The sequence below is a fragment of the Simochromis diagramma genome, unplaced genomic scaffold, assembly GCF_900408965.1.
Source record: "Simochromis diagramma unplaced genomic scaffold, fSimDia1.1 OVJJ01000148.1, whole genome shotgun sequence".
Lineage (NCBI taxonomy): Eukaryota > Metazoa > Chordata > Actinopteri > Cichliformes > Cichlidae > Simochromis > Simochromis diagramma.
The window spans coordinates 2,045-29,079 of record NW_024387033.1 but is presented as its reverse complement, the minus strand read 5'-3'; the positions used below and the strand labels follow the sequence as shown (position 1 = coordinate 29,079).

The 27,035-nt window shown below is 44.8% G+C and overlaps 2 long non-coding RNA genes across 2 annotated transcripts; one reads left to right on the top strand and one right to left on the bottom strand.

Annotated features, from left to right (window-relative positions):
• Positions 1-5,292: 5,292 nt before the first annotated feature.
• On the bottom strand, positions 5,293-13,314 carry LOC120740743. The gene is made up of 3 exons (XR_005697486.1): positions 13,210-13,314; positions 13,173-13,175; positions 5,293-5,305 (listed from the first exon to the last, which is right to left on the bottom strand). It is a non-coding gene; the product is annotated as an uncharacterized LOC120740743 (long non-coding RNA).
• A 9,368-nt stretch (positions 13,315-22,682) lies between these two features.
• LOC120740744 lies at positions 22,683-23,413 on the top strand. The gene is made up of 2 exons (XR_005697487.1): positions 22,683-23,054; positions 23,113-23,413. It is a non-coding gene; the product is annotated as an uncharacterized LOC120740744 (long non-coding RNA).
• Positions 23,414-27,035: the final 3,622 nt, after the last annotated feature.

Sequence of the window (27,035 nt, the reverse complement as noted above, 5' to 3'; positions counted from 1 at the left end):
AGTTAAAGCTGAAGAAACACTGACCCCAGACCAGCACCGTGATAAAGTGAGCTGCTGCTGCTGAACTTGAACATGTAACAAAGTGATGAGCAGTCAGGCTGGGTTTCTACCTGTTCATGCTTCTACAGTGAATCACTTTGAAGTGTCTTTGTGCTGTTTCATCTTTGATTTGTGTTCATAAACACTCAGAGAAACATCACGTGACCTCATCAGGATCTGTGTTGGTGTGTGGGGCTGTACCTCAGCGTTATGTTGTTACATGCTCATTTGTTCATTTTACACAGTAACATCAAAGTACTGCTACTACTGCACATTCACCCAGTGTATATACTAAATGTCTGTATATATATATATATATATATATGTTCTTCCTCTACACCCCCCCCCCCCCCCCCCCACTTTTTTTGCACATGTCGAGGAGCGTGTCAGGCTACATTTCACTGTGTGTTATACTTGTATAACCATGCATGTGACAAATAAAGAACCTTGAACCTTGAAAAAAAGTAATGTTATGAGGAGTAATGAAGTAACGTACTCCATTACTTTTAATTAAAGTGTTTTGTGTAATATGTGTAATAATAACTGTTTTTGAGTAATGACCAACACTGATCACAACAAGAGGAAATGCCTCCAACTCGCACAAACATTTGAGCCACAACTGCAGTTAATGTGCACAAATGTCTTTGATATGCTGCTCAGTGATGGTGGTGACGTCAGAGCAGAGCTACTGAGAATCAATAAGTAATATCAATGATGGATCAGAATCACTAAATTCTTCTCATCCCTGTCAGTATCATAACATGTGCTGTATAATGTGATAAATGTAGAGGTGCTGGCTGTTCTCTCACTCTGCTGTTTGCTGTAAAGGACGCCTCCCTGCCTTTGTCTCATTCATGACCTTTATAGTCTCTTCTAACATGCAGAGATCTGTATGATCTGTTTCATAGAGTCTAACAGCCAGTACAGGTAACAACAACAGTCACTGCATCACTGACACACAAACGTCATCTCTGTCAATAACAACATTCATACATGGAAAAAAAAACACATCGTGGATCATTGCTGGAGCTGATGTTGTGCTCCTGGTGAAAGGCTCTCAGTTTCCTCCTTGAAATAACATCAGTGGTGGGTCAGCGACATGCTTTCTTTCCCTCTCAGTTTAAATATTGGGACTCTCCACCGTTTGGTTTTAGATGAAGAAGCTTCTCAGATGAAACGTCTTCCAGAAACTTTAAGATGTCTCTTTTCTCTCCAAGCTCCTTAGATCACATGACCTGGATGACTGAACCTACAGACTATTGACTGGTTTCTAGGTCACATGACAGGTCAGAGGTCAGCGACTGTAACTCAGTTCCTCCTGTTATGTGAACTCACTGAGTGTTTGTGGTTTACCTCTCAGACTGACTGAAGATGATGAGGGGAAGAGGAGGACAGAGCAGAGTCTGCAGGGTCCAGCTGTCCGTCTGTGAGGAGTGACCGGTCCAAAGTCAAAACCAAAACTCACGTGTGAACCTGGAGAGAACGAGGTCAGAGAGCTGAACTCACTGAGTACAGAAATATTCTGCACTGACTTAAAAAATTCAGTGTTGATTCTGGTGATGTCTGACCTGTGTTTGTGAGCTGAGGGAAATGAAATGAGTTTGCTAAACAAAAATCAGTTTTGTCCAGTTTTCCTGTAAAAGAGCAACTCTAATCTAAGAGGATGTTACTGACAGGAAACAGCTGCATTATCTGCAGTCTGTTTGATCACAGCTGCTCAATCATGTTGTGTCTGCAGAGGTCAGAGGTCACCGTCTGCAGGGGTCCAGCTGTCCCGTCTGTGCGGGTGACCGGTCCAAATGCGATTCCAACTTCAGTGGTGAACCTGGCAGCAACGAGGGTTCAGAGAGCTGTGAGACTCCTTTACATGTTTGTGTTTCCTGGATAAATATGACCTGAAACATCCTCAGATTGTTACAAAGATTCATTAAAGAAAAACAATAAAGAGAAGAAAAGATCCAAATGTTCGACTTGTCATTTGCTGTTTGAGGACAGTGATGCTCATATCTGTGGGGAAAGTGTGACCTGAGTGGGTTCATGTTTGTCTTTAAAGACAGAGCTGTCTCTGTTCTCTTGTGTTCTGATCTGTTAACCAGTTAGCTGAGAGGTCACCCAGAGACCCCAGAGCTAAGCCGGATCATACTGGCTGCTGTTACTCTCCAGGACAACACTGAACCACCGTGGGTGTGGATTAGGTGGATTAAATCCCACCATACTGCTGCTCAGAGTTAACCACAGGGAACAAAACCAGCTGTTACCTTCAGATTGTGACCTTTGGAGTGGACGATGCAGATTTCAATAAGAATAATGTGTTGTTTTCAGCTGTGAAGAAAGAATCTAATTTTCTGAACCTAAGAATTTATGATGCTGGAAAACAACTATGGGACTATAACACAACATTTCCCTGTGTTCATAGAATGAATGTAAAACTGTCAGACATTCATTAAAATTGCAAAATGTCTACGAAGCATCAGAGGGCCGACGTGAAGCACTCAGTGATTTTGATCAAATGAACTCATCAGTTATTGATCTGTATACACTGATCTACCCACGTTAGTAAAGCTGGTTTTTCTGGGGTGGAGGGAGACCTCGATCATGTTCTGGTTTGGAGCAGTGATCTGCTGATGGTTCAGTTTGATGAGCTTCTTCAAAATCATCCCTGACATCACCACTGATAAGGACGTCCATGAAAACAGACTGAAATTACTGTATGTTCACAATCTGAGAGTTTAACTTGACAGACTTGATTCAGTATGAGTTATTTGAGCAGAAACTCCTGGATCTTTATCCTGTGTTGATTCTATATCCTTCATGGTTCCTCCACAGCAGTGGACCAGCAGAGCTCCAGAGGTTCCAGTGGTCAGTCTGCCCAGCAGCATCAACACACAGCTGGGACTCCATATTTATGGTCTGTACATCTACACACAACTACTGTTACATTCTGTTCTGTTACATGTCATCTCCCCCATGCCTGTCTTTGTAGCACCAGTGGATCTATCAGTTGTGTCCAACATGGATATGATGTTTGGCTCCATTATTTCAGTCTGATTGGCTCATTCATAAATGTTCTGTTCCCGCTGCTGGAGGACAACATCCTCACTCTTTTGTTGAAGAACGAGCTGAAGAAGATCCAGAAGCGTTCTGAGTCCAGGTTACCCACGAATGCTAGAGAGTCAGAGGGCAGCAGCAGCGAGGCATTTGTGAAGATCACAGTGGACTTCCTGAGGAGAATGAAGCAGGAGGAGCTGGCTGCCCGTCTGCCGAGCAGTAAGCAGGATTTATCTAAAGCTTAAGCTGCTGGTATAAATGAACATTCTTCTGATGTCTTATGATAGAGCAACGTGTTTTAAAGATTCATTCTTTTCGAATTGCAGTGTTTTTTTTTCTTCTCATTCAGAATTCAAGCTGCAGATTGTCATCGCTAACCTTAAATCCACCTGAAGAAGATAGTTCCCAGTGTGTGTTTGAGGGCATCGCTAAAGCAGGAAACCCAACCCTTCTGATCAGATCTACACAGAGCTCTACTCACAGAGGGAGGGACTGCAGTCCGGTCAATGGAACATGAGGTCAGACAGATTGACAACAGCTCCGGAAACCGAGACAGACCAGAAACAAACCATCAGACCAAGAAGACATCTTTCAGCCTCCCTGGGAAGAGCTGAACCAATCAGAACCAGTGCTGACAAAGGATGTGGCTGGCATTGGGGAAAACAGTTATTAACACAGAAATACAGCCTGGACTGGGCTGAAGACAAAGCCAACCAGGACATCCAGTTTCATATTTCCATTCACTTTCAGAGAGCTGAATGTGCTGAAAGAGGAAAAGTTCAGCTTGGTGGGACTTGTTCATCACTTCTTTACTGAAACCAAAGACAGCAGGAATCTGCCGCTTTGAAAGTACTTCCAGGTTGTGTTCATCTTTGATGGTCTGGATGAGTGTCGACTTTCCTCTGGACTTCCACAAACTACAATTCCTAACTGACCCTAGAAAGTCCACCTCAGTGGATGTGCTGCTGATAAACCTCATCGGGGGGAAACTGCTTCCTTCTGCTCGCATCTGGAACCACACGACCTGCCCGCAGCCAATCAGATCCCTCCTGGACTGTGTCGGCCATGGTTGACAGGGTCAGAGGCGTTCACTGGACCCACAGAAGGAGGAGTTACTTCAGGAAGAGATTTCAGAGATGAGGAGCAGGCCAGCAGGATCATTCCCACATCAATGACATCACGAAGCCTCCAATCTGTTGTCCACATCCCGTCTTCTGCTGGATCACTGCTACAGTTCTGGAGGATGTGTGCTGGAAACCCGAGACGGGAGGACAGCTGCCCAAGACCCCTGAGACTGGATGACATCCCATTCCTGGTGGTTCAGGCCCAAGTGAAGAAGGTCAGTATGATGGAGGACGCTGAGACAGATCCATCACTGGCGTCCGAGAGCAGAATATGCTGATGAGTCTCTGGGGAAAAACTGGCTTTTGATCAGCTGCAGAAAGGAAACCTGATCTTCTATGAATCAGACCTGACAGGTGTGGCCATCTGATCTCAGAGCAGCCTCGTGTACTCAGGACGTGTTCACAACGATCTTTAAAGAGGCGATGAGGACTGTACCATGACAATGGTGTTCTGCTTCATCCATCTGAGTGTTCAGGAGTTTCTGCTGCTCTTCCTGTCCATCTGACCTTCAGCAAGCTGGACTCATCTGCGGAAAACAACAAACAACCTCACATGTGGTTAAATATTAACAAAACTAAAACTTCAATCTCTCCACCAGAGTGCTGTGGAACAAGGCCTTGCAGAGTCCAAATGGACCACCTGGACTTGTTCCTCCCTTCCTCCTGGGTCTTTCACTGCAGACCAATCCAGACTCTCCTCCGAGGTCTGCTGACACAGACAGGAAAGTAGCTCACAGACCAATCAGGAAACAGTCCAGCTACATCAAGAAGAAAGAAGCTCGTGAGAATCTGTCTGCAGCGAAAAGCATCAATTGATTCTCACTGTTGCATGAACGATATGATCGTTTCTCTGTGTGGAGTGACGATCCAAACCAGTTCCCTGAGATCAGGACGAGTCTCCACAGAATGAAACTGTCTCCTGAGTCAGTGGTCAGCTCCTGGTTCTTCATCTTACTGTCAATCAGAAGAAGATCTGGATTGTGTTTGACCTGACGCAAATACTCTGCTTCAGAGGAGGCTCTCCTGAGGTGCTGCCAGTGGTCAAAGCCTCCACCAAAAGCTCTCGTGAATGTACATTTTGTTACTCTGCTTTACTTTTTTTAAACACTCTAACTGTTGTCCGTAATTTATTTCCACCAGGCTTCTGTTTGTATGAATTTGTAAAGTTTGGTGATTTCCCAATACAACTGTAACCTCTTTATGCCTCCAGACCTCGACACGTCTGGATCCCCATAACTCGATCATCACTTGCTGCTGTTATGTTATCAGTCTTTGTTTAAACACTTCGGTGTGCCTGGCCGATCGTTGTGATACTTTTATATTCACCTGCCTGCTCCTCAGATACATTTCTACTGCATGGTCTATTTTTAGTCACAAATGTTGCGTGAAACCTTGCTTTTACATGCATGGTGCTCGCGTCCTGCCATTAAAGAAGCATTTGAATACTCAGTGAATCACGGCAGCCAGAGCAACATCCTTAGTTCCACTTTAAACTAAACTCTGCTTCGGTCTTCCACCGTGTGTTTGTTGTTTCTTTTTGTTTGTTGCCTGCTCTCTCCTCTCCCTCCAATCTGGCCTTGCAGCATATGTTTGTCCCTCCTGAACCTGTCAGACTTGGGTGCAGTGCACCTCAGTTCATTCTCAGGTCTGAAAACAGCTGTTGTAGCCTATCCCCTCAAGCACACCTTCCCCTGCCTCATCTCTGCTGTGGTTGCTATAAAATGTAATCTTGCGTAAAAAAACAAAGTACAAAAAACACCACAAAACACCTCAAGTTCAGACTTGAGCCATTTCTTGGCAGCTATGGTGCCCCTGTTTGCTGCCTAAACTGCAGCACAGTCTAAAGCAAACCTTCCTGACTTTATGAATTTATGCATGTATATATTCTTCCTGTCACCTTGGACACACAACAGCTCTCTCGTTTGTTGTGATTGGATCCAGACACAGCCCAACACATCCTAATCTAGATGATTTTTAAGTGGTATTCTGGAGGAAAAATGTTACGAATTCAGCTTGGATGGCCTCTGTACTGTATGATGGCCTTCATTGCACCACCATTGATAGCCATGCCATGGGGTGGTTCCACTCTGGGCCAGAAGAGGCGCGGCACAGCGGAGCCATAACCTGGGCAAAGCGGGGCCAGGCAAGCTTACTGTTTCCCTTTTGGTGCGATCGCCTAGATGTCGTTGTTTTGTGTTTGACTTTAGAGTATCGAGTGTCTCCAAATTACCTCACAAACTGCGGACGGCTGCTAGCCGTACCTGGCTGAGAAGGTGAACCCATGTTACTTCCATAGGTTAGAGTTCGGCGGACGACAGGGCCTGGGTGAGTAGGTCCCAATGGACCATCGGAAGGTTTGTGGGTTGTAGGAGACTCACTTCTCCCTTCCAGTCCTGTCTTCTGGTACCTATACAGTGAAGACAAAAGGCCTGCAAGTTCTGGAAAACTCTCCCGCTTCATCATCTTCCATCTCGCTCTCTAATCTTCCCCAGTATTCTCATGCAGTAGAGAATCTTTCACAATCTTGAATGATAAGGATTCAAGTGGGTAACGTTATTTTTTGTTGGTTCACTATTGCATCGCGGATAGATTGTGAACAAACTCTCGGCCTGCCAAAAACTCACACCCAGTTTAGACGAAAAACCTTGACGTGACGTGTTTGTTTCATCATCCTTCACAAAACCCCTTCCTCAACCCCAGGTGTCACAAAGTGCAGGCAGCGGACAGTACAACGATGTCATACTGGCTGGCTGCAACAACCGAGGTTTACCTACTTTGGTTATTTCTTGACCGCCTGAGCGTAATATTTTACTGAACAGAGTCTCTTCTGTAATCTTTTCCGATTCAGCATTCAGAACACTTGTATTTTTTTTCAAGGCGGCAATTAGGATACTGACCTTGCCAACCGTACATACAATCCACAAACATCCACATTGGGGCGACCGGTAAGGCCAGGTAGTGCTGGCCGGCCAGCCGCCTCGAGCAGCGACCCGGAACCCGAACAGCAGAAAAATGCACAACATCAGGATAAGATGAGGCGAAAAAAAGAACTTCCCCCCCGATGAGCTCCAACCGGGATTATCAGTTTGAGAAACAGAAAAAAATGACCTTTCTGCGCAGAAACACATGAAACCTCTTAATGCGCCATAGCAAACCACATGACAAGTAACAGGGATGGGTAAAAAAGGTGCAGCGGGACAGCCGCGTGTAGACAGCGCATCCGGGCCTGCAGCCTTAGCACTCGGTCCCCTCCACCCACCGTTGCACGGGAGGGATACGCCTGCTTAGGATGGGAAGGACAGTCTAACACCGTCTGTTATCAGGGTGAGATTTGTTATGTTCAGCGCTCCCGCCTTGAGACCCCAGCTGGTTGGCCGGTTTCTGTTCGCCCGCTGTATGAAACTGATGGTGGTTTTCTTTGGTGCGAACAACTGCATGTCAATTTCACAGTCCTGATCTTAACAGTCGGTCACTCGTCTCTCAATCTCAAGTTGGAGAGCCACGAGCTCTCTCCGACGGTTATCCGTTTGCGCTCAAAGAGCAAACGCCTCTGAGAACTCACGACCGCCAGAGCTTCTTCAAGATCTTATCCGGCTGCGTGCAATGAGCCCCTTTTGAGAAGTCACGATCCCGTCCATGTTTCAGTCACAGCGGGGCAGCCTTGTGGGGTTTTGAACAGCTGACCGCTTTCTTAATCTTCATAAGCCAGGGCCAAAGCCAGCTCAGCTCAGCAAGAACCCTTTGCTGCTGTGAATGTCCGTGCTGCCTATCTTTCAAGTCTCAGGCTCTAAATGTACACATGGCTCTGAGGAGCTTTCCAATCCTGTTTCTACTCGCTTTCCAGTTTGTTTCATTTGTCGTTCTGACTTCAGAAGGCTGGAGCCTGGTGGAGCTTACAAGGAAGTATAGATGCTGATATCGAAGAAGAGTTGTGTTTTCATGAAGCTATTTCGTTAACCAATAATTGTATTGCCCTGTGCAGTAAAAAATGTTTCATTTGACTGCATTTAATTAATTTGTTTGATTTGTTTTTTTTCCAGGACTGAGTGCTGTAAACCTCTCAGACGAGAAGCTGTTGCTGCTCTGTCCTCAGTTCTCAACTCCCAGTCCTTCTAGTCTGAAAGAGCTGGACCTGAGTAACACTGCCTGCGGGATTCAGGAGTGCAGCTTTGTCTGCTGCCACTGCAGGGTTCCACATTGTACACTGGACACTCTTCAGGTCAGGATCCAAACATCCCACCCTTGCTGATCTTAAATTATCTATTGTCTAAACCAAACCCCGCTTTATCGAAATGTCAGGTTAGGGATGCAAACGATACCCATTTTTTCGAAACCGATCCGATTACCCGATACTTGGATTGAGTTACTGGCGATACAGAGTTATAAAAACGATTTCTTCTACCACACACACACACACACACACACACTACCACACACACACACCCACACAACACACACACACCACACACACACCAATGCAATGAATTGGGGAAGACAGGTTTTATTTTATTCTCCTGCGGATAAAAAATTACAATCTTAAATAAAAATTGACCACAAACAAAATTTCAATGAAATAATACGCATTCTTGTTTAAATTATGCTGGACCCGCCCTTGTCCACATTGTAATTTAACAAAAATATCACTGAACTATTGGCACTGCTCCGAGCTTTCCGAATAATAAATAAAACCACTTCTGTTTGGAATAACCACATACCTAACAAATTAGGCTTTGAGAATAAAATCAACTTTTAATTATTGCAGAGTTTCCACTTGTAAACAAACAACACCAATTAACGAAAGTATTTTTGGCATTGATGAACAAACTCCTCATTCTTGCCCTGGGCTCCTCAGTCCACTGTGCCTTTTAAACCAAGGACTGACATCTCGACCTCACTGCTTGTCTTTACCTCTTCAGAAAGTTTTGGCACCATTATCTCCCTGACATTATGGGCCGTTGGGTAATTTCCTATCGCAGCTCGAGTATGTCTTAGAGGCGGCTGCAATCCTAGTTTTCCACGACTGGCATCCGGCTGGCTCATCAGAACACTATTAACAGAGTCGGAGCCTCTGTTATTTTTAACTGACCCGTGGTTTTCTCTTGATCATTGTCATCGCTTTTCCACAACCTGATGTTAAACATTGGCTGTTCCGGTCACACTGCTGACATTTGTTTTATAAGCCTAGCTACCGCCCCCTCCAGTTTTCTCTTTTTTACCTGAGCGGGTTTCTGCCAGTCTCACTCATTCTAACCAGTGCCTGTTTAGCACGGGGATGTCCCCAGTGGCCAATCAACAACTACAGCAGAAATGAAATGCCACCCTCTGATTCATGAAATAAGGTTAGTATCCCGTTCAGGATTGCGTTAACTTTACGAGTCTGAGTACCACACACCTTTACAGTATCGGCCCGATACCCGATTACCAGTATCTGTTATCCAGTGCATCCCTCTTGGCAGGTGAACTTTTTTTATCTTTGGCTGCTTAGGAGATTCTTAATTACTGTTTGAAGATTTTTTACAGTCACATCTTTTCGTTTTAAGGTTAAACAGAATTATGTTCAGTTCAATGAGCAGGTAGCTGTGAGACTTCATTACATACTGAGGTATATTGGATTAAAGTATGACTAAACTTGAACATTAGCTGTGTGAGTTACTTTGTTTACTCATGTGTGCTGCTGTTGGGAGTAATTTAAATCTGAAGTACAAACGTTAATGATTTTACTCAGCGTTTCTGAAGTAAGTGTACTGGAGGATATTATGTGTTACTAACGTCCAGGAGCAGGAGGCTGTTGTGTAGCATAGAGAACCCAGACCTCAGCTTGTTTCCTCCTGTCGTTCTGTTGCTGCTTGTTACAGTTCCCCTCATCGTTCCCTTCAAAACAGTCTCCTCACTGCCTAAACCACATCAACGTGTTACTGTATAGATTCCCGTCGAATCTTTGCCATGTTCTATTAAACTAAAAGCGAATGTTTCAGTCATCACAGTAACTGCCCGGTAAATCTCTGTTTGTGTGAGCCACATCGTACAGGGTCAGCTGCTCCACACAGATCTCAGGTTTATATGCAAGGAAACCGTTTCGTGATCAGATGGAATAAACCTCACTTTCCTCTTTGTTTCATTTACAGATGTGACATGAACAAAACACATTCCTGAACTCCTTTTAGGAGCACAAACACTATTGAGCTGGGTAATATATTTGAAGTGTATGGATAATGTAGGGGCTTCATAAACAACAGTAATAACTTAACCACCACTCACCATTTGGGTTGGTATGCTGCATGTTGATGATGACGTCATTTTTATTCCTTCTATTCCCATTTCTACACTTATTAACATCAGATAAAGGCTTGCAAAGAGACATGCACTGGACATGTTTCGCCTAGCTTGTAACACCAGACTTGGACCGGGGGAAAACGGCTCTCATCACTGCGATCAAAACCTAAAAACAAATCTGAAGTAAAGTTTTGTTGGAAGTGACCTGTGGTGGTGCCAATGTTCCCTTAAGCTGTTCGCGTTCTGTGCCGCAGTTGTGAACTGCTTGCATGGTTTCTCTGCACACAGAAAAATCTGTGTTGCGCCACCAAAAAAAATATCAAATTCTCAATTGAAATTTAAAATTACTACTTTAACCATTCTGTTTCTTGCAGTGTGAGTCAGTAATTGACCGGCTGCTCCCTGTATGGGATTCGAATCGATGCCACCTTCCCCTTAGTCCAGCCAATGATGCAATTCACATTCGTATATAGCAGGGGTGCAGCATACCTTTGATACACCCCAAATTCGAGCCACTTGGACCCGGTTTCCACGCAAAAGACAACACTGGAAGCCGCAAATACTTTGGACAAATCTAAAATCAAGTTAACACTGCACATATTTTTTTTTTACCTTTCATGCTTTGTGTGAACAACTACACGTAAGTAAAAGTTTATTTAATTAAGCGCTTTCACAGCACAGGCAGTCACAAAGCGCTGTACACAAATATTAAAATAAACAAATACAATAACATATAGAACTTATACACAATTTAAAAGATCAAATGTAAATTAATGTAAAGCATATTAAATACGTCGCTCAAAAAAGGCTTTGTTGAACAGATAAAGTTTTTTTAATTGACTTTTTTAAAAGAATCCACAGGACCAACTAAGGTGTGTTGCCTTATGAAATCCATGAGTGCCTACAGAGAACATTACATTTTTATTTATTGTATATGAACTACATTTTGAATCAACAGGACAAGCTGAACTACAATGATCCCAGCAAACCAAAAATGATTGTCGAGCCGCACACCTGATTTTTGGATCGACTTTGGGCCTTTGGAGAATTTTGACCCTGAAGTTTGAAAAAATAACAGGGGAAAAAAGCCCTATGCCTGATCAAAAAGGAAAAATAGTATATTTGCAAAATCTGAATAAATATGTATTTTTACCTGGTTACCTGTTTTGGATGGGGTTTGGGGTATGAGCGCCGCCTGCAGGGAGTAAGCACCTGTAGGTTACGGCACCTAGAAATCACGGATGCCACAAAGGAAAGTCTGTGATTATATAGGCTCCGTTGTTGCCCGGGGTGAAGCTTCCTTGTTTTGTCAGGCTTGTGAGCTTGTTGAAAAAGCTACAGTCGGCTGTCGTGGAGTACAGCAAACGTGTGTGAAAGTGGTCAATAAGATCGTATGCTGACTAATAGGCGGCGTCTTCATTGCGAACATCGTCGCGGTCTGCCGTGATTTATGTTTTAAACCGGGACTTCTGATCCCTGAAGCCTTCTGCGCATACAGCCGCTCTGCAAAACGGAAAAGGGCGTCCAGTCGTGACACATGGACCGTAGCGCCATCTGTGAGGCGGAGAGAGGTGTGGGGTCACAGAGTGCACGGTGGGAGCGGCGGATCAGACGGGGCGATGAGAAGATAGAAAGTGGCGACTGCGGCGGAGAAAATGCGCGAGATACGGCCACAGAGTGGCGGCAGCAGACCTGGCGGCGGCGCGGGGAACACTTATGTGGAGCTGGGTGAAAAAAATAAGGAAGTAGAATGGGAGGGGGTGTAGAGGGCAAAAGCAAACCATGGCTTCAATTTACGAACTGCAATGGTATTAACACAAAGGAACTATAACACCACATAAAATACACTTCAGCGTATAATTACTGTAGACTTATTTCCAAAACCACCAGGAGCCGCAGTATAAGACTTAAAGCAGACGAAGGTTGCCGACTCCTGGTATATTTATGCAGCATAATCAACATGGTTGACAGCTCTGACAGCGTCCTTATGTGCCGACACCTGTTGTTTTAGCTTAGCACAAGCGGTGTGTGGCTGATGTGGCTGAAGCACGTTCCTGACTAAGTGTTAAGCCTCCTTTCCCCAGCTCTATTGCTCCGGGACCTGGTGTTTCCCCCCTTAGGTCCATAGCGCACCAGTGTGAATTAAAAGTCTTGTTGAACCGTGAAAACCTAAAAACAAATGACACCGGTTAAACCATTGGAGCGTGAGCAGACAACACAGACGGAAACAATGATGGAATAAAAGTGTGGACTTCATACGTTTTAAACTTTGTTGTGTCACGGCACGTTTTTTCTAAAGAACTGATAGTATCAGTACTTATTGCAACAAACTTTGTTGTTGCCCAAATCAGTAAACTTTTTGAAGAAGTAACCTAATAACTTACTTTCCCCAACCATCGGTCATATTTACTGTATTTGCGACAGAGATACCGACTTCCAGTTCAAGTCACGTCAGTTTATTCTCTTAAAGCACCCATCTTAAAAAACAACCGAGGCGAGACAACGTTGCTGCGACACTCAAAAGAAATACAATAAAACACAAGTACATTAAAAACACCTCATGAATATAAAACACAATTCAAACAATAAGTAAACCTGCCCAAAGCCAATGATAAGAGTTGAGTTTTTTAAGAGCAGTTTTAAAGTCTAGGCTGTGGCGAACTGATGTGCAGGATGTCAAAATTTCACCGTCTGGGTGCCAGCAACAGACAAAATGAGCTTTAACCACTCTGGCTTCTTGGTTAGCTTAGTGTTAGCTTAGCGTTAGCTTAGCGTTAGCATGCTGTGTGCTAGCTTAGCGTCAGAGCTCTGCAGGTGTCTCCTGTGTAAATATTAATCACAGTGACAGTAAAGGAGGTAAAGGGCTGTGACGTCATCATGTACGCTGCGTCCTCTGTGGGCTCTGAGTGAACTCACAAAGTACAAACTACAAGTACACAAACACGAACGTAGCTCAGAGTGGCGGACACACTCGGCCTCGTTGGTCCAGCTGTGAGTCCGTTACCGTGAACTATGGAGCGGCAGATTTGTGCTGAACTAAGCTGCACACAGCTGATGTTAGCCAGGAAACATTACACACTGACTTTAATGGAGAGACCGGAAATACAAACACACACAGTTTGTTGTGTGAAGAAATCAAACATGAGCTGAACAAACAGTAAAGTTCCTAAAGACAAACTGTTAAAGGAGGAAACAAAGCAAACTTACAGTTTCTTCACACACCAACAACAAGCTCCACTCCACGAAGTTCAGGAAGTGAAAGTAAACTTTGAGCAGGAAGGAAACACCCAAAGAGACGTTTGAGGACAATCAGGAGCATTGGAACACTGTGCTGCGTTCAGGTGCACCTGGGAAACTCCAAACCTCTGGCAGGCTGTGATTTATTTCTGCTGGTTTTCCTGTTTGAAGCACAAACATCCGTCATCACTTTGTTGTTCTTCTTCCTGCAGCGTTTAAATATTTCAGCACTGAACTGATGTTTCTTCAAAGCTCATTTTAACCTATGAATGAAAGTGCAGACTGAGAGTGGATCACATGATGTTTGAGGTGTGTCATGTGACATGTTCAGTATTGTCACACATGTCTAGATTGTCCCTGATATCATAACTGCTCAAACACTGATGATTATATTTGAAGAATTATTCCTGATGGCAGCAAAGTTTGAATGGAGCTCTCTGTCTGTGCTGATTTGTCGCCCTCTGGAGGTCAAAGCACAAACTGCATGATGTCACTGTAACCACCACAGTGACAGGAAGTGTTTTTATGACTGAAACACTGAAATGATGCTAACGGCTGTCGTTAGGCTCACTGACAGCAGTGCTGATGTGTTCATGTCAAACACTGGCTCAGGTCAGACTCCTTCATCCTTCTCCAACGTGAGGCCGCCCTCAGACCCACAGGAGCTCTGACCTTTGACCTCCTGACCCTAACCATTTTAGTCTTGTTGCATCTTTAAATGCAAATCCATCCAAACTGTAGCCGAGCAAAAGAAGCTGGAAGTTGTTCTATGAATGATGTTGTTGAAGGAGCTTGGAAAGAAAAGCGTCTGGACTTCTTTAAGTTGCTTGAAGACGTTTCACCTCTCATCCAAGAAGCTTTTTCAGTTCGAAGGTCAAATGGTGGAGCGTCCCAGATTTTAAGCCCTATGGGAGTGTCACCAAAGAGGGACATGGACACCTTAATGCCCACTCACATCCTGGGACATTTGATCACAGGAAATCACATGATAGGGTGGGGCTAGATCTCACAATGGGTTCACCCAAAACCTTGGCTGATTGTGACCCACACCCGTTCTCACACCGTGGCTCGTGTGATTAGGTAGAGGATCAACAGGGGCTCCATGTCCCTGAATTTAAACTGAATTTAAACACAACTGCTGACTTGATGTGTTCTGCTCTGACAGCTGCCATGTGTCACAGCGTGGATAATAAAGCCATCAAACTTCACTCAGCTCCAATAACACCATCAGTGTTTGATCTCCAGAGAATTCATCAGCTTTAACCACGATAGAAGCAGGAAGTTAAGATGAAGATGCACCAGGTTGTGACTGAAGGACAAAGCTGAAACATACAGATGTGAACAGATTCAAGATTCAAAGATTCAAGATTCAAAGCATTTATTGTCATATGTACAGTAGAAAGAGCATGCACAATGCCAAGTTAGATAAGGGTTAAAAGAACAAGATAAGAATAAATAAAAACATAAAAATGAAGATAAAAAAAATTTTAAAAAATAAAAGAAAAAGATAAATAACTGCAAAAAGTACAAATAAGTAACTGAAGACACGTGTGGTCTGCAGATGTCGATGTACATGGATGTACATGGAGTTTAATGTGCAAAATGAACTTAGTGTGCAAAGTGACCTGATGTGCAAACTGCAGTTTGAGGTCGGTCAGCTGTTCAGGAGTCTGATAGCAGTGGGGAAGATGGAGTTGTTGAGTCTGGATGTTCTAGATTTCACACTTCTGAACCTTCGTCTCGAGGGCAGAGGTGTGTCTCTCTCTGTTATCACTCTCTGCAGGCGTTTGCGCTCCATAGCAGTAGTGCTGCCGTACCATGCAGTGATGCAGCTGGTCAGGCTGCTCTCCACAGTGCAGCTGTAGAACCTGCTGAGGATCTTGGCCAACATACCAAATTTCCTCAGCCTCCTCAGGAAATACAGCAGCTGCTGAGCCTTCTTGACCAGCTGTGTGGTAAATGGTAAATTGCCTGTATTTGTATAGCACTTTTACTAGTCCCCTAGGGACCCCAAAGCACTTTACACACCCAGTCATCCACCCATTCATACACTGGTGAAGGCAGCTACAGTTGTAGCCACAGCTGTCCTGGGGCGCACTGACAGAAGCGAGGCTGTCATATCGCGCCATCGGCCCCTCTGGCCAACACCAGTAGGCGGTAGGTGAAGTGTCTTGCCCAAGGACACAACGACCGAGACTGTCCGAGCCGGGGCTCGAACCGGCAACCTTCCGATTACAAGGCGAACAAGACGAACTCCCAACTCTTAAGCCACAATCGCCCATGTGGTGTTCAGTGTCCAGGTTTTCAGTTTTTATTTGTCACATGCAAGTTAGCACAGGGTCAACATCGCAATGAAATGTATTTGACGAGCAGAAGACAGTCACTCAGCAGAATGGTACAGTAGAAGAAAAAAATAAAATAAATAGAAAAATAGTAAAGAGCAAAATATTAATAAGATGTAGTAAAAGAAAAAAGAGAGATTTCTAGTTAACTGACTAAATATATATATATATGTATATATAAATATATGTACACACTAGTGATTAAATAAAGAAAGTCTTAAATAGGAATGTGCCGGGGGGGGATATTGCACAGGAATGAGCAGCAGTACATCAGGTGAGGTCCTCACTGATGTGGACGCCCAGGTACTGCTGCTCACCCTCTCCACTTCACGCTCCCGGGTAAACAGCGGCTGGTGAGGCCTCTTCTTCTTCCTCGTGTCCACTATCATCTCCTTTGTCTTATCAGTGTTGAGGGTGTTGTCCTCACACCGTGACACCAGACCAGCCTCCTCTCTCCTATAAGCCACGTCGTCCTCTCCAGTGATGCGACCGATCACTGCAGTGTCATCCGTGAACTTCAAAATGATGTTGTCTTTGTTGGAGGTGACACAGTCATGGGTGACCAGGGTGTAGAGGATGGGACTGAGGACACAACCCTGTGGGACGCCAGTGTTTGTCTGCCAGTCAAACAGTCCTGTAGCCAGGCACAGAGGGTGGAGGGTGCAGGCCGAGTGTAGCCAGTTACAGAGGGTGGAGGGTGCAGGATGAAAGCCGAGCTGTAATCAACCAAAAGTACCCTGATGTATGAGTCTTTGTTCTCCAGGTGGGAGAGGTAGTAGTGAAGGGCAGTTTTCCCACAAAACAGCACAACCAAGGACTCAGAAGCACAACATCAAATACAACAAGTTAAAATGCTGGGTCACAAAGACCCGTGACAGACTCACCTTTAACTGCCCAAGACTGCGTCTGAATCTTTGGACCAACTTCAGGGATGAACTCAGTGATGTCAGTAAGACAGGAAAGGTTTTCAAATCAAGCTCACTGGGTGTGTTGCAGAGTATATAGTTAGTGTAGTTGTTGTTTTGTGTGTCAGTTCTACTACTAAGTGTCACAGTTGCTGCAAAAAAGCCTCCAAGTAATAATAATTTACCTTCAAATCGTTCCTCCAACTCATTTAGTCGCCATTCAAGCAGTTTGTTTCTTACAAAATCATCCAAGAAATGAACCTGAAAGATAAACTGTATATTTAACCAGACTAGATCTTTGTAACACATCTCTGTGTCATGTTCCTGTTCCACACAGGTGCAGACTGTGGAGATCTCTGTGGCCATGTAGTGGTGAGGTTGCTACCCAGTGTGGTTATGGGGTTTAAATTTATTTTTATTATTTTATTGAAATTTTTTTTATTTCAGTCAACAACAACAACAACAACAACAACAACAACAGATTATAATTTTACATAAAAGTACTCAAACAGAAACCGAAAAAGGAATAGGCTGAAGCCTTATGGCTTATACTTATCCTATCCCTTACCCCCATAGAAATAATCAAATCCTTAACCAAGAAAATAAATAGCATTGATAAATAAGTTGTATAACAGTTTGAAAAGAAATCAATGATAAATCAAGAAATTAAATCAACACAAAAATTTTTAACAAACCAAATTTCTATAACCTTGTATAATACTAATTTTTAAAATCTTCCTGAAGAATGACAAAGAAAAACACATCTTCAGTTCATCATTAAGTCCATTCCATAATTTCACTCCCAAAACTGACACACATCTATACTTAACATTGGCTCTCACTTTAGGCATTTCAAACTTATAAGACCCCCTCAAATCATATTTTCCATCTCTTAGTTGAAACATACTTAAAATACAAATTGGAACATTCTTTTTCATCACTCGATATATCATTTCTAAAGTTTTAGAATATATAATGTCCATGAATTTTAACATAGATGATCCTACAAAAAACTGGTTGGTGGACTCCCTATATCCAACTTTATTTAATATTCTAATAGCTCTTTTTTGCAATTTAAATATTGAATCCAAATATGTTTTGTATGTGTTCCCCCAAATTTCTGCACAGTAGGTCATATAAGGCAAACAAAGGGAAGTATACAATAAATAAAGGCAGTTCTTATTCAAAAAATCTCTTGTTTTATAAAGAATAGAAATAGACTTGGATTATTTCCGTTTCACATGTTCTATGTGGGGCTTCCAACAAAGTTTATCATCAATAATTACGCCAAAAATTTTGTCTCATATACTCTTTCAATTTCAACATTATTTAAATTCAATTTTACTTTAATATTACTTTTATTACCTCCAAATAACATAAATTTTGTTTTACTTTCATTCAATGATAGTTTATTAAATACAAACCATCTATTTAACTTCATGAGTTCTGTTTCCACTGTTTTCAGTAATTTCTTTATGTATTTTCCTGAGCAAAATAAGTTTGTATCATCAGCAAACATCACATATTTTAAAGCATCACTGGCTGTACAAATATCATTTATATAAAGTAAAAATAACTTAGGTCCCAAAACAGATCCTTGCGGAACCCCACAAGTTACTTTTCTAAGTTTAGATTTCATGTTATTAATACTCACATATTGGAACCTATTATTCAAGTAACTATTTAACCACAATTGTACAACACCTCTTAAACCATACCTTTCACACTTCTGTAAAAGTAAAGAATGATCTTGTCATGGTTCTCAAGATCTGGAGAGGTCGTGGTGTGTGTATTTTTTGTCTTAACCTCTCCCACCAGGGTGGAACTGGACCTTGGTTCCCTGCCTCTGAACCCACCCTGAACACACACCTGTGGCTCATTCACACTGATCCTGGCAGACTACTTAAGATGGCAAGAGAGGCTGCTTCCTCGCTGGATCGTCACATTACCAAGTGTCAGTGTAGCGTTGCCTATGAAAGTGTTCCTTTGATCCCCTAGAGTTTCCTCCTGACTTTGTTGTTTCCTCTGTGTACAGGCCTTCTAGACTCCCTGCCCGTCTTCCCTGCCGTCTGGATTTCTGTGGATGTGTGTGAGTGAGCATGAGCTTCTTAGTGTGGACATTTTTGAGTTACGGATCAAGTGGAAGAAGAGCGTGTGTGTACCCCCGTCTTGGACCTTCCCTTCGGACCCCGCCCTACTCCCTGGAGCCCCGTGTTATCTGTTCCACTGTATATATGTACATATTCTCACTTGGTGTCACATTGCAAATAAACCCTCACCTTCTCTCTAAACTTCAGAGTCCTGCGAGTGAGTCCTCTGCCTACTAATCTGTGACAGAACGATCCAGCCACTATGGACTCAGCGGATTCTGACCCTGTTCAACGGGCTCTCCTCACTCAGGAAGCCCTGCTGGAGCGGCACGAGAAGATGCTCCACCATATCAATAAAGAGCTCTCCGCTCTTACACAGGCTCTCGCCCAGCGCACACCCCTGGTAAGCTCGCCCTCTCCGAGCGTAAACCCATCTCCGCGTGTAAGTCCCTCTCCATCTCCGAATCCCCAGGCCGCTGCTGCACCCCCCGACCCTCCCGCTGCCTGGCTAGAGGCCCCGGGGAGGACGATGCCTAGCCCCGAGCCGTTTACAGGTGAGCTGGAGAAATGTTCGGGTTTTCTTGCCCAAGTCTCCCTGTTTTTCCGCCAGCAGAACAGGACGTATGCCAGCGACGGTGCCCGGATTGCTTTCTTTGTTCAGCTGTTACGAGATCGTGCGCTCCAGTGGGCTCAGGCACTATTGAAAACCCTGCCGAATATCTCCTACCTCGACTTCCTGACTGAATTCAAAAGCGTGTTTGAAAGGGATGGCGGGCCCTCCGCTGCTGCACAGCGTCTACTAAATCTGAAACAAGGTAAACGCACTATGGCTGACTTCTCGGTTGACTTCCGCATTCTCGCTGTAGAAACCGGGTGGAAAGAAGAGGCAGTAAAGGAGGTTCTACTCAACAATATTGCGGAGGATTTGAAGGATGAGCTCATGACGAGGGAATTACCATCATCTCTCAGCTCATTAATGTCCCTGTGCATTCACGTTGACGAGCGCCCGTTCTCTTCCCCCACACCGGCCTTATGATTGTGCCATTGACTTGTTACCAGGGGCTCCGTTGCCTACTAGCCGACTCTATAGCCTGTCACGGCCAGAAAGAGAAGCCATGGAGGAGTACATTACTGACGCTCTGGCTGCGGGAGTCATTCGGCCATCTACCTCTCCCTTGGCATCGGGATTTTTCTTCGTGGACAAGAAAGACAAGTCCCTCCGGCCATGCGTTGACTATCGGGGCTTGAATGCAATCACTGTCAAGAATAAATACCCGCTGCCCCTGCTGACCTCGGCGTTTGAGCTTCTCCACGGGATGGAGATGTTCAGTAAACTTGACCTCCGCAGTGCTTACCATTTGGTTCGCATTAGGGCAGGGGATGAGTGGAAGACGGCCTTCAACACCCATCTGGGACATTTTGAATATCTTGTCATGCCTTTTGGATTAACAAATGCCCCGGCAGTCTTCCAAGCCCTCGTAAACGACGTCCTCAGAGACTTCCTCAACCACTTTGTTTTCGTCTACCTAGACGATATACTCATCTTCTCCAGGTCAGTGTCAGAGCACGAAAGACATGTCAAACTGGTGTTACAAAGATTGTTGCAAAACCGCCTTTTTGTCAAAGCAGAGAAGTGTGAGTTTCATGTAACCACTGTTTCTTTCCTTGGATTCATAATTGAGCAGGGAAACTTGAGACCGGATCCTGGAAAGGTCAAAGCGGTTTTGGAGTGGCCCACACCCCCAAACCGCAAACAGCTTCAACGTTTTTTGGGGTTTGCAAATTTCTATCGCCGTTTCATCCGTGACTTCAGCAAAATTGTCTCACCTCTTACTCGCCTCACTTCCCCTAAGGTTCCGTTCCAGTGGGGACAGGCAGCCGCGGAGGCGTTCGATCATCTGAAACAACGGTTTGCCTCCGCACCCATCCTCTCCCAGCCGGATCTCAACCAACCCTTCATCGTGGAGGTGGATGCTTCGGATGTGGGCGTGGGGGCCGTCCTCTCTCAGAAAACTGAAGGTAAACTCCATCCATGCGCTTACTTCTCTCGTCGGCTTTCATCCGCAGAGCAAAACTACGATGTTGGCGACAGGGAGCTACTCGCCATCAAACTGGCACTTGAGGAGTGGCGGCATTGGCTAGAGGGGACGGCACAGCCTTTCATTGTGTGGACCGACCACAAGAACCTCGCCTACCTTCAGACAGCAAAACGCCTCAACACACGTCAAGCCAGGTGGGCGCTTTTCTTCACCCGTTTCAATTTCTCCATTACTTACAGGCCCGGGTCCCGAAATGTCAAACCAGATGCTTTATCACGTCAGTTTTCATCCTCTGAGGGGGATCGGGAGGTGGCGTCGATCTTGCCTCCGGGCTGTGTCATAGGAGGCCTCACTTGGGAGATTGAGTCAATGGTGCGGCAGGCCCAGCGTACCGAACCTGATCCGGGGACAGGACCCCCGGGGCGGCTCTACATCCCTTCGTCCGTACGATCCCAGGTGCTCCAATGGGCCCACACAGCAAGATTCTCGTGTCACCCTGGAATCCAACGCACCATTGCCTTTCTGGAACGCGCCTTCTGGTGGCCATCTTTAGCCCAAGATGCCCGAGAATATGTTAAAGCCTGTACTACCTGCGCTCAAAATAAGTCACAAAACACTCCTCCCGCAGGCTTACTTCATCCACTCCCTACCCCGGGTCGACCGTGGTCACACATTGCCCTCGACTTCGTTACTGGACTTCCACCTTCGGCAGGTAACACAGTAATTCTGTCTATTGTCGATCGCTTCTCTAAAGCAGCACATTTTGTAGCATTACCCAAGCTTCCCACAGCCCTAGAGACCGCCCAGCTGCTTACCGACCACGTGTTTCGCCTTCATGGAATTCCCTCTGACATCGTCTCCGATCGTGGGCCGCAGTTCACATCCAAGGTATGGAAAGAATTCTGCTCATCCATTGGTGCCCAGGTCAGTCTCTCTTCAGGTTACCATCCCCAAACCAATGGGCAGACGGAGAGGCTGAACCAGGAACTGGAAACAGCCCTGCGATGCGTGGCCTCGACAAACCAAAACACCTGGTGCTCGCATCTAGCCTGGATTGAGTACGCTCACAACAGCCACACCTCCTCCGCCACTGGGATGTCGCCTTTCGAGGCCTCGCTTGGGTATCAGCCGGCCCTTCTCCCATCTGTGGAAGGTGAGCATCTCGTTCCCTCTGTGCAGCACCACCTCCGCAAGTGTCGGCGACTCTGGCGAGCTACCCGTGCCGCCCTCCTTCGAACCAAGGAACAGAATCAACGGCTAGCTGACCGTCGGAGGTTGCCCGCACCCGCCTACACACCGGGGCAAAAGGTATGGCTCTCCACGAGGTTCGTCCCTGTCCGCACTGAATCTAAGAAACTCGCACCCACCTTCATTGGGCCCTTTACCGTCGAGGCTGTTGTTAACCCAGTCTCGGTCCGTTTGCAGCTCCCGCGTAGCATGCGTGTCCACAACGTGTTCCATGTGTCTCAGTTGAAACCACACCTGTCCAGTCCTCTGTGCCCTCCTTCCAGGCCCCCGCCGCCCGCCCGGCTCATTGATGGCCTGCCCGCGTATGCCATTACGCGAATCATGGACTCGCGGCGCCGTGGACGGGGAGTTCAGTATCTGGTGGATTGGGAGGGCTATGGCCCGGAGGAGCGCTCTTGGGTCCCTAGGTCGGCCGTCCTTCACCCGGGTATGGTCCGGGATTTCCATCGCGCCCGTCCGGACAAGCCTGGTGGGTCGCCTGGAGGCTCCCGTTGAGGGGGGGGTACTGTCATGGTTCTCAAGATCTGGAGAGGTCGTGGTGTGTGTATTTTTTGTCTTAACCTCTCCCACCAGGGTGGAACTGGACCTTGGTTCCCCGCCTCTGAACCCACCCTGAACACACACCTGTGGATCATTCACACTGATCCTGGCAGACTACTTAAGATGGCAAGAGAGGCTGCTTCCTCGCTGGATCGTCACATTACCAAGTGTCAGTGTAGCGTTGCCTATGAAAGTCCTCCTGACTTTGTTGTTTCCTCTGTGTACAGGCCTTCTAGACTCCCTGCCCGTCTTCCCTGCCGTCTGGATTTCTGTGGATGTGTGTGAGTGAGCGTGAGCTTCTTAGTGTGGACATTTTTGAGTTACGGATCAAGTGGAAGAAGAGCGTGTGTGTACCCCCGTCTTGGACCTTCCCTTCGGACCCCGCCCTACTCCCTGGAGCCCCGTGTTATCTGTTCCACTGTATATATGTATATATTCTCACTTGGTGTCACATTGCAAATAAACCCTCACCTTCTCTCTAAACTTCAGAGTCCTGCGAGTGAGTCCTCTGCCTACTAATCTGTGACAGATCTATCGTATCAAAGGCTTTACGTAAATCAATGAACACACCTATTCCAAACTGTTTTTCATCCATAGCCGTTGCAATATTTTCAATAAATTCCATCACAGATAGAGATGTTGAGCGATTTCTTCTGAAGCCATACTGATGATCATTCAATAAATCATATTTATCAATAAAAGAATCTAGTTTGTTTGCAAATAGTTTTTCAAGAATCTTTGAAAACTGAGGCAGTAAAGATACCGGTCTATAGTTTGACACAATCTGTTTATCACCAATTTTATATAATGGGATCACTTTGGCAATTTTCATTTTATCTGGAAAAATTCCAGTTTGAAATGATTTGTTACAAATATATGTTAACGGCTGAAGGACACTATGAAGAACTTCTTTAATTAGCGACATGTCAAGGTCGTCACAATCCATGGATTTTTTACTCTTGAATTTACTCACCACTTCTACAATGTCACTCTCACAGACTCCACCAAGAAACATTGAGCTACATTTAGAAGTAGAATCTACTTCATCATTTCCTCCTGGTACAGAAATCTCTTCTGCCAAGTTGGGGCCTACATTAACAAAGTAATCATTAAATTCATTAACTATGCTCTCAGTATTCTCAATCACTACATTACCTCTTGTTACAATACGCGTTGGAGAACATATATTATGTTGATTTTTTATTATCCTATTTAATACACTCCAGGTAGCCTTAATATTATTTTTATGTTTTTGAAGCAGCTGTTCATAATATCTTTTCTTTTCATATCGCATAATAGATGTTTATAAATAGAGCGGCTATTGGACGAATTTCACCAATGTCACCAATGTTCTAAAGAAATATATTTCAGAAGGTGCTGTTGACATGAAAATCTCACCAGATGTGGCAACAACCCATCAAATCCACACATGCAAAGTAATCAAACCACACGTTTCCATAGATTATGTGTAATAAAGAGAAATAAGACAGGGAAAAAGTCTTGAACACACTTGCTGCAGTTTGTTTAATCCTTTGTACAAAAGCCTTTGTGTATGATGACAGCATCAAGATGCCTCCTGGTGGACAAATTAGTCGTACGCATGTATTCTGTGCGCTGTGGGCGTGGCTCTACACAAAGTGACAGATGGTCTCCGAGGTAACCACCATGAGATGCTCAAATGGTCTTAACTTGTACATCACATGTGCTCAGATGTTTCTCCACATCAACAGGGCCCCTTCTATAAACTGTGAGGATTCAGCTCAATGGAAGAAGAAATGACATAAAAGTTTATATTAAATAAACTGAAAGTAACAAACCCAAAGCAACAAATGAGTTTTGCATCAATCATCGGTTTTTAATTTGAGATCTACGTAAGAATGCTAATCACAAACTGCTAATGAACTTCTACCATGGAGATCCTTCTGCTGCACACTGTGGTTCAGCTGCTGTGGAGGACAAGAGGAAACTGCAGCGGGTGGTGAGGGCAGCAGAGCGGCCCTGGGCCCGACACTAACCTCCCTCAGAGACATTTATATACTGGCAATGTCGTCCTCAAGGACACCCTGGACACTCACTCCACCCCCCACCCCTTCCCTCTGGTAGGTGCTACAGGTCGATCAGGTCAATGACAAACAGACTCAATAAAAGGTTTGACCCACATGAACTTACAATGCCCCACTGTGTGTGTGTCGAACAAAGATGTGAAGCAGCATGAGACTCACATGTGATGCTGTCCTACATGCATAGAACTAAGTGACCAAGTGATCATGAAATAAAGAAATGTCCCATCACAGATGTTTTGCTGACAGCTGTGTTCAGCTCACAGAATAAAGAGTTTGAGTCCCTCACTGACTCAAACTCCTTCAGTGACACTTGCAGCCTTGCAGATTAGTTTGCTGATCCTGATGCATCTCTGGAGCTGATGCTGTCCCCCAGCAGACAACAACAACATAGATGCACTCACTAGTCCACTTTACCCTCTAATCACATCTCTGACATCTGCAGGTTGCTCCAGTAGAGACTCTTGTGCAATGCCAGGTGTTTGTGTTTGTATTTGTCTGTAGGTACACATTAGATATGACCATAGACGCACACACACAAGTGAACACAGCAGCACAGATGGTTTCCACCTGCTTCCCTCTTTCTTCACACAACTGTGAGGATGATGAAGAGGTTTCAGGACGAGGTGGTCATCAAGCACAGGATAAAGCAGGGCCATGAAACTCTCTCGTGCAGCAGATGTTTAATAAGACTCAGCTTTAGGGTTCTTTTTTCACCTGGCAGCAAAGTAACAGCTTCACTAATGTGAACAGTCACAATGTTAAACGTTTCTATATTTTCATATATTTTTTATCTGTTGATGCTGCAGAATAAAGTCTGTTAACAGAGTGCAGGATGTGTAGAGCAGGTCCAGCTCTCCCTTTACTGTGTCCACTTTCATCAGCCCCTGTGAAGTGACACAGAGTGCATGTGTGTCTGTCAGCTGTTGTTTATTGTGAAGGATGGAACAAATGAGAAATCTGAAAAAGAGAAATCTTGTAGAGAAATCTGAAAAAGCAACACGTGCTTGGGCTCCTTCTGTGCTCGTCTTCATTAATGCTGAGCTTTCTTTCCTGTTTGTTCTTTGGCACAAGCTTCAGTCTTTTCTCCCAGGGCTCCTTCACACTTAGAAACACACCTACATTCATTTATACACAAACATCATGAAACAAAGGCTTTGTAAAAGAGGACATGAGATCCTCTCTGAACAGCACATTCATATCAAACACAGGACTGAACAGGATATACTGAGTCTGTGGGGTTTTCATTGTTACTTGCTGAGTATTTTTCCAGTGGTTTGAAATGTGACTCAAGTCTGATTCTTCTACTGTGTGTGAACTCTAAGCAGCTGCATTAAACACCTGCTTTTCAAACCAGGCTCAATCCTATGACTCTGTGAATGTAAACTTTTGTCACCTGCATGAATAACAATACTTGATCTAGTCAGGACTGCAGTGCTCCTGTGATCCCAGCTTATAGATGGAGGCTAGCATAAGAGGCTCACCAGCTAAAGCAGCACACCTGGGTCTCCCAGCCTATTAAAAGCAGCCCTTTGCTTCACCTGCTTCACTAAACATTATTATTATTATTTAAGCAGAGTGGTGTGATTTATGTAGGCATTGCTGTGTGACAGGAGGACTTTTCTTGCACACCCACTGTTGTGGATAGGTGTAGCTTTGGGTCACGTGGTGTCGGTAATAGTAATAGTGATTGCTACATCACCTGTTCACGTCCCGAGGGAACTTTTGTGAATGAGTGGGTGATGGGAGAAGTTGACTTTTGCTGAGCGCTCAAGCTTAGAAGGTTTATTTTGATCACTGTTTTTCTGGATTTTAAGGATTTGATAACAAATAAAGACGTTTTTAATCTGGAACTTTGACTTACGTTTTGAACAGTGGGCGCGTCAACATTATTCCCCTATTCAGCTGCTCGGCGACTCAAAGGCTTGACAGTCGCCAATACCCACCAAATGAGGGCGCACATGCTTCCACGCCCACTGGTGACTGCACACATCCTTTCAAGGAAGCATTTCATTCATCCCTAACAAATGGAACAAAACACTGCAGCGTGTTCAGGTTTGAACGTGGCCCTGGCCTCTCTCTGCATCTAC